The following is an 8,488-nucleotide window of genomic DNA, read 5'->3' on the forward strand; positions in this document are numbered from 1 at the left end:
TGCAGTAGAGTGTCGGTACTAGTGCTGCTCAACCTTCTGGTGAAGTGGCAAGCACCAGCAGCCTAGTACACCCTGGTCATAGACAAACAGCACTGCAGTATCACTAATGGCGAGTCCCATTAATCCCACAGTTCAAGCTGGTACGGTGGCTAGAAAAAGTAGTGTCCCGCAGGCACCAAGAATTCAAAGACAGGCCCATAGTTCCCATAATGCCCTTCCTGATACGCTTGCAAATCCTGATTGGCAGCCCACAGATTCTGCAGCACCGGTACTTCCCCCATTCACTGGCCAACCTGGAATTCAGGTGGGAACAGCCAATTTTATTCCCCTTGATTTTCTTTGATCTGTTTTTCACAGAAGATCTGTAGAGATCTATTGTCGACCAAAGCAATTTGTATGCTAAGCAATTTATCGCCGCAAATATAAATTTGACCCTTGCCAGACAATTTAGCTGGAAACCTATAACGGTTCCCGAATTTAAAACCTTTGTGGGCCTTCTCGCTCAACATGATCATTACAAAAAAGTTGCGAGTCATATTGGTCCACTGACCCAATTCATCATATGCCCGTGTTCTCTGCTGCCATGGCAAGGGCTCGATACGAGTAAATATTGTGGTTCATGCACTTCAGTGACAATGAACTCTGTCGTCCTCGGGGTGACCCTGCATATGACTGGCTCCACAAAATTCTGCCCCTCGTAAACCACTTCAATCAAAGATTTGCAGCCTTGTATACGCCCCAACAAGATGTCCATGTTGACGAGTCCCTGATTACATTTTCTGGCCGCCTTGCTTTCAGTTTCTCCACAGCAAGCGTGCCAGATATGGGGTCAAGATGTATAAGCTCTGTGACAGAGCAACAGGCTTTATATGTAGTTTTATGGTTTACGAGGGAAAATATAGCAATGTGGAGCCCCCCAACTGCTCAGACTACATAGGGAATAGAGGCAAGATTGTTTGGGACTTGGTGTCACCCTTATTCTAAAAGAGGTACCATTTATACGTGGACAACTTCTTTACAAGCATGCCACTTTTTCCTCTTTCAATTTTGAATTGGAGTATGCAGCACCGTGCGATCTAATCGCCACAGCTTCCCTCGATGGCTTGTAAATACCCCACTTATGAGGGGAGAGCCTGCTTGAGGTGCAATAAATTGCTTACAGTGAAGTGGAGGGACAAACGGAAGATTTTTGTTTTGTCTTCCATTTACACAGACACGGCATTCCAAATTACAACAGCCACTGATGTTGTTAAGAAGCCCTGTGTGTACACGACTACAACTGTAAAATGAGAGGGGTGGATTTCAATGACCATATTATGGGGCTATACTTAATTGCCCGTAAGGCCAGACGTTGGTAAAAGAAAGTGAATAAATACTTATTTCAATTGGCTCTTTTCAACGCTTATGTGCTATACAAAGTGTCAGGACAAAGTGAATCCTTCCTAAAATTCCAGGAAGAGATCATTACAGCCCTTCTGTATCCAGTAGGTGCTGTGGCCTAATTTCCCAATCAAGATGCAGTGAGCTGGCTGCATGAGAGGCATTTTCCGGATGTCCTCCCTAGTGCCCCTATCCAAAGAGCACCGCAGAAAAAGATAACGTGTCTGTAGCAAGCGCGGATTTAGGCACGACAAAAGCTAATTTTGTCCCTCCTGTCCAGGCGAACCTGGTCTCTGTATTAGTGACTGTTTCCATCGCTACTACACACTAATGGAGTATTATTATAGGGTACAGCATGGCACAGTCTAGGGCACACTTACATACAGAGTTTTGAAAGATGCTAGATGGCTATCACATTTTGAGAGACCCTAACGTGGATCGTTTATAGTAACAATAAAAGAGTAAAAAATAAAAAAAGAGAGACAAAAAAAACCCCTACAAAATAATAAAAGACAAAAATAGTTGTCGTTTTATTGTTCCTGCTGTTGTACTGTATTTTATGCTATACTGTACTGTTTTATTGTTACTGTGTTTTATTGTTAACCGTTGTTTGCTTTGCAGGTATGCCATTCAGCTGCAGCACTGATTTATTTATTTTAACAGCAACAGGGTTGGGAGTGTCTGCTTTCCGAAAAAGGGACATTTCAGGGGGGTTTTGTGCTATCTTGGCATTTCATGGCCTCCTAAACTGTGATAGGTAGTGAGGAGTGAAATCAACAATTTACGCCCTTAGAAAGCCTGAAGGCAGTGAGTGGTTTTCGGGGTCCTGTACGTGGCTAGACTGCCAAAAAGTTCCACACATGTGGTATCCCCATACTCAGGAGAAACAGCAGAATGTATTTTGGGGTGTAATTTCACATATATAAATGGCATGTGTGAGCAATATAGCCTTCAGTTGACAACTTTGTGTAAAAAAAAAAAAAAAAAATGTTGTCATTTTCTTGAAACTTGTGGCAACAAATAAAATATTCTGTGGACTCAACATGCCTCTCAGAAAATAGCTTAGGGTGTCTACTTTCCAAAAAGGGCTCATTTGGGATGGTTTTGTGCTATCTTGGCATTTAATGGCCTCCTAAATTGTGATAGGTAGTGAGGAGTGAAATCAACAATTTACTCCCTTAGAAAGCTTTAAGGCAGTGATTGGTTTTTGGGGTCCTGGATGTGGCTAGACTGCCAAAAAGTCTCACACATGTGATATCCCCATACTTAAGAGAATCAGCAGAATATATTTTGGGGTGTAATTCCACATATACCCATGGCATGTGTGAGCAATATATAATTTAGGTGACAACTTTGTGTACAAAAATAAAAATAATATTTTTTTGTCATTTTCATGAAACTTGTGGCAAAATATAAAATATTCCATGGACTCAACATGCCTCTCAGCAAATAGCTTGGAGTGTCTACTTTCCAAAATGGGGTCATTTTGGGGGTTTTGTGCTATCCTGACTTTTCAGAGCCTCCGAAACTGTGATAGGTAGTGAGGAAGTGAAATGAGCAATTTATGCCCGTTGAAATTCTGAAGGCGGTGATTGGATTTCAGGGTCCAGTTTATGGCTAGGGTTCCAAAAAGTCTCACACAGGTGGTATCCCCATACTCAGGAGAAGCAGAAGAATGTATTTTGGGGTGTAATTTAACATATATCCATGGCATGTGTGAGCAATATACCATTTAATTGACAACTTTGTGTAAAAAAAAACAAAAAAATATTTTGCCATTTTATTGAAACGTGTGGCAAAAAATAAAATATTTCGTGGACTCAACATGCCTCTCACCAAATAGCTTAGGGTGTCTACTTTCTGAAAAAGGGTCATTTGGGACATTTTTGTGCTATCTTGGCATTTCATGGCCTCCTAAACTGTGAATAGGTAGTGAGGAGTGAAATCAACAATTTACGCCCTTAGAAACCTTGAAGGCAGTGATTGGTTTTCAGGGTCTTGGATGTGGCTAGACTGCTAAAATGTCTCCCACATGTGGTATCCCCGTACTCAGGAGAAGCACCAAAATGTATTTTGGGGTGTAATTCCACATACCCATGGCATGTGTGAGAAATATATAATTTCAGTGACAACTTTGTGTAATTTTTCAATCACTTGTTACAAAAAATGAAATATTCAATGGGCTCAACATGCCTCTCAGCAAATTCCTTGGGGTGTCTACTTTCCAAAAAGGAGTAATTTTGGGGGGGAGGGGGGTTGTACTTCCTGACATTTTAGCACCTCAAGAAATGAGATAGGCAGTTATAAACTAAAAGCTTTGTAAATTCAAGTAAATGTACCATAGTTTGTAGACGCTATAACCTTTGCCCAAACTAGTAAATATACGCTTTTTAAATTTTGTTTTACCCAAGACATGTGGCTGAATATGTATGAAAAAAATTTAGCTTATTGGATGTTTTTTTTTTTTATAACAAAAAGTAGAACATATAATTTAAAAAAAAAAAAAACTTTCGGTCTTTTTTTGTTTATATTGCAAAAAAAAAAAAATCCCATTGGTGATCAAATGATACCAAAAGAAAGCTCTATTTGTGGGGGAAAAGGATGCAAATTTTGTTTGGGTACAGCTTTGCATGACCGCTTAAACAGCACAGTGCCAAATTGCAAAAAGTGCACTGGTCAGGAAGGGGTTAAAACCTTCCGGAGCTGAAGTGGGTAATAGCTTTACCATATTTTCAAAGAATAGAATTTACTTTACTATAGTATATTGTAACATGATGTTTTATCTCTAATCTTGATTAACATGGCTGTTCATAAAGATAACAACATTATTTATATTTTAAATTATATATTTTCTAAATAGTAGGGAACAAAAAAATTTTGACCAGAGCAAAATTCAGTGTTGTGGTGGAAATATAGACAAATACAATGCTATGTCGGTTTCCAACAGCTTAGAAATATCTGTTGGTTGTTTTACTGCCATGCTGGCAATATCTCAACACAAAAACTATCATTTCAGTTTTTGTGTTGTGAACTTTGAAAATGTATTTCTCCACAATATTTTTAGATCCACAGATGAATGAAAGTGCTTCTCCTACTTGTTTAGAATAGGTAAATGGTGTGCATGATCATGGCATAGGTTTGCTTTAAGTATGTATGCATTTGTTTCTCTCCTCTGGGCTTTTTCCCAATGGCTTGTACATACCTACCCCAAGTGCATAATCTTCTCTCTTAGAACTTGGCCTTTTTTTTGGTCATTTTGATAATTTCATTAAATAATAAACCTCCAACATCAATGTATTTGAACCATTGCAAGATTATAACATTTCCTCACAGTCCAATCAAGTAAACAAAGTAGTTATTAGTTAGGCTATAAATATAACTCAATAAAAGTGTAATTTGCTTCAAACCAGAAGTCCGCACGATAATTAAAATGTTAACGAACCATGTCAGCAGTGTAAGGCTGTTCTTAAAGAAGTAATTAACAAATCAAATTATTTCCGAGAGCCTGATGAGCTCACCTGTGGAAAAGCAAGCTGTTTTCTGCCTGGTTCTAATGCTGTCTCTCTGCATTTGATAATCTTTGTTCACTAAGCAAAAAGCATGAGTAATACTTGATGGTGTATTGCAATAAAGTGTTTATATGTATCTCATGGTGGTATAAACTCCTGCAGGGTGCTATTGATATGAAGAACCCGAATGTTATATTAGAAATACTCAATCATGTGCAAGGAAACTAAAGAAGCTTTTTTGCTTGCACATGCCTCATTCACTAAGCTCTGGGGGAAAACCTCTTGCAAAGTGCAACTTCACTGTTAAAGTGAACAGTCTATTTGCCTTTAGTAAATCAACCCCATTGTGTCATTAGAGGTGACATATGACTAACAGACAGAATAGAAGCTAGAGTGGTGTCTGTCAACAGACAGATGTTTAGAGTAAATAGCAAAGGTGCATAGTTATTAGGTTGAATCCAGGTTCCGGACAGGTAGACAGAGCACAGACTTACAATAGAGAAAACACTCTTACAATCAGGATAGGCACAGACAAGCTGAATACAATAAAATATAGGAACCCAATAGGTTCTAAACCGTGCAAATCAATAACCAAAAAACAAAAAAGCTACAATAAAGAGCTGCGCGTTCTAAAGTGTGAAAAACAACTATACCGTGAAAAGAAACAAAGAAACCGCGCTCTTACATCATAAAATACATATCACCATAGTGAATAAACAATAGTAAATAGACAAATAAATAAATACATCTTCATACAAATTTTAAAAAATACATAAAAATTGTGAAGTCCATATATAATCCCACATGTGAATAGTGTGAATAGTGTGAGTACAGGAAAGGTTCCTCTCCGCCAGCATGCAGGTGCACTGTACACTCCCCTGACTTAATTGACCCCTATTACAGGGAGTCAAATTGCGCATATGGGAAAATTCAAAATGTCATACATGAGGTCACAGGAATATATTCAAAACGCTACTGTCATCCATTCCATATATAAATAAATAGCGTATTCAAAGCTCCAGTGTTGCCATATAGAGAGGGAGAGGAAAGAACACTCTCATGGTGCAGTATTTCAAAATATTTTTTTAAACAAGAAGGTTGTATTGCACTTACATCAAAGAAGACAGGGATCAGCATGTATTGTATAGGAATAACCAGTTTGAGTTCCATCTGCGTTCCAGCTGACTGGAAATGGCGTATCTCAAACACCACCCAACGCCGTTTCTTCAGCCTATGTCTGACATCCTCAGGGGTTATCTGGAACCTGGAATGCAGGTGGAGTGCAAATTGGCAATTCTTACACAATACATTCTGATCCCTGTTTTTTTTATGTAAGTGCAATATAACCTTCTTTTTTAAATAAATGATTTGAAATACTGCACCATGAGAGTGTTCTTCCCTATCTATAGGGAAACACTGGAGCTTTGAATATGCTATATATATATATATATATATATATATATATATATATATATATATAGAATGGATGACAGCAGCGGTGTGAATTAATTCTTGTGACCTCATGTATGACATCTTAGATTTTCCCGTATGCATAATTTGATTCCCTGTGATAGGGGTCAATTAAGTCTGGTGAGTGCATAGTGCGTCTGCATACTGGTGGAGATGAACCATTCCTATACTCACTCAGGACGTTATTCACATGTGGGATTTATATATGGACTTCACAATTTTTATGCATTTTTTATAATTTAAATGAAGATGTATTTATTTGTTTATTCACTATTGTTTATTCACTATGGTGATATGTATTTTTTGATATAAGAGAGTAGTTTCTCTGTTTCTTTTCAAGCTGAATACAAATGCAGTCCTAACAACTCACAGCACAATGACATGAAAGGTATGAATAGTCAGACACCTCCATTCAGAGCATGAGCAAACCGACTAATATATTGATCAAATACAGATTGCATGCTTAGCAGTCTATTTAAGCACTTCTCTACTTAGGCAGGTGTGCACTGCATGGATATAAACTGCAGTGTTGAGTAACAGCCAGCAGGTGGTGAAGGCTTAAAGCAGAAATTCACTCTCTCCCCATTAACATGGACTATTTATTTTTATTTTTATTTTTTTCATTTCTTTAGTTACTTCCTGGTTTCCAGGTCTATGAAAATTATGCCATGCATCCCAGAACTCTTCAAAAGTGGAGTAGGGGAGGAGGTTTTTTTTTTTAGCTAAGCACACACTCCTGCATGGATGCCTGAGCTAAGGGCAGATGGATTCCAGGAAGTAAAGGCTACATGAATCATCCATCCTTACCCAAGAAGGAAACAGCTAGAAATGCAAGGGGGTGTTTTTCAAAGCAATTTCTCAGCAAAATAAAGCATGGAGATATGGATGGATGGGCGAATTTGCTTTAAATAAATGAATTAAATAGCGTTTTTGACTTGTAGTGACCAGATACAGTGTATTTCTCCTTTAATGCTCATCAATACAGTTATCTTCTGACACTTTAATCATTACCTAATCCTTTTCGAAGTTACCAAGCAAAAACAATAATAATTTAACCACTTTACGACCGGCGCACGACGATCTACGTCGGCACTCAGCCCCGGCCAGGCAAACTGACGTAGGCCTACGTCAGCACAATTTGCCGGCCCTGTGCGCGCTCCCGCGCGTCCCCGCCGCCGATGATGACTCGATTGGGTTCAGAACCGATCAGTCATCAGGTCCAGGCCAATCATTTTTGGTCTGGACCTGTTGATCGGTCCTGCCCAATCAGATCATCCTCTAAGCCTGTGAAATGTAAACACAGGCTTAGAGGAGATGTGCCCTCCCCCCACAACGGTCTTTTTGGATCCAGCGTGAGAGGAGAGCACATCTTACTGTGAGTACTGCACCAAGCACACCCACACACAGTTAGATAGGCACATTTCACCCCCGATCGCCCCCCCAATTAACCCCTACAGCACCTGACACAACACACACTATATACAGCATATAGCATATACCTATATACCTGTATAAGTGTGATTTGTGAACAGGTGTAGCCCTTGCGACCCCCCCTTTTCCACTCAAATTACCCCCCACCCCCCCCTAATAAAGATTTAACCCACTGATCCCCCCTGAACCCCCCCTGATCACCGCCGTTAACCCCTACACCCTCTGTCACATCAGCACTAATACAAACGCAATATACGGTGTTATTGTATTTTTGTATTAGTGTCATTGTGATCAGAATTAGCGCAGGCGACTAAGTTTCTGTCCCAAGAAGGTTTAGGGTCCCCGCCACCCGCCCAATAAAGATTTAAGCCCCTGACCCCCCCCTGATCACCCCTACACCCCCTGCCATAACACACACCGTATACAGTATATAGCATTTTGCTATATACCCGTATAAGTGTGATTTGTGGTCAGGTCTAGCGCTTGCGACCCCCCTTTTTCCACTTGAATTACCCGCCACCCCCCCTAATAAAGATTTAAGCCCCTGATCCCACCTGATCCCCCCCTGATCACCGCTAGTTAACCCCTACACCCTCTGTCATATCAGCACTAATACAAACGTAATATACTGTGTTTTTGTATTTTTGTATTAGTGTCATTGTGATCAGAATTAGCGCAGGCGACTAAGTTTGTGTCCC

This window comes from Pelophylax lessonae, assembly GCF_965119305.1.
Source record: "Pelophylax lessonae genome assembly, chromosome: 1".
Classification (NCBI taxonomy): domain Eukaryota; kingdom Metazoa; phylum Chordata; class Amphibia; order Anura; family Ranidae; genus Pelophylax; species Pelophylax lessonae.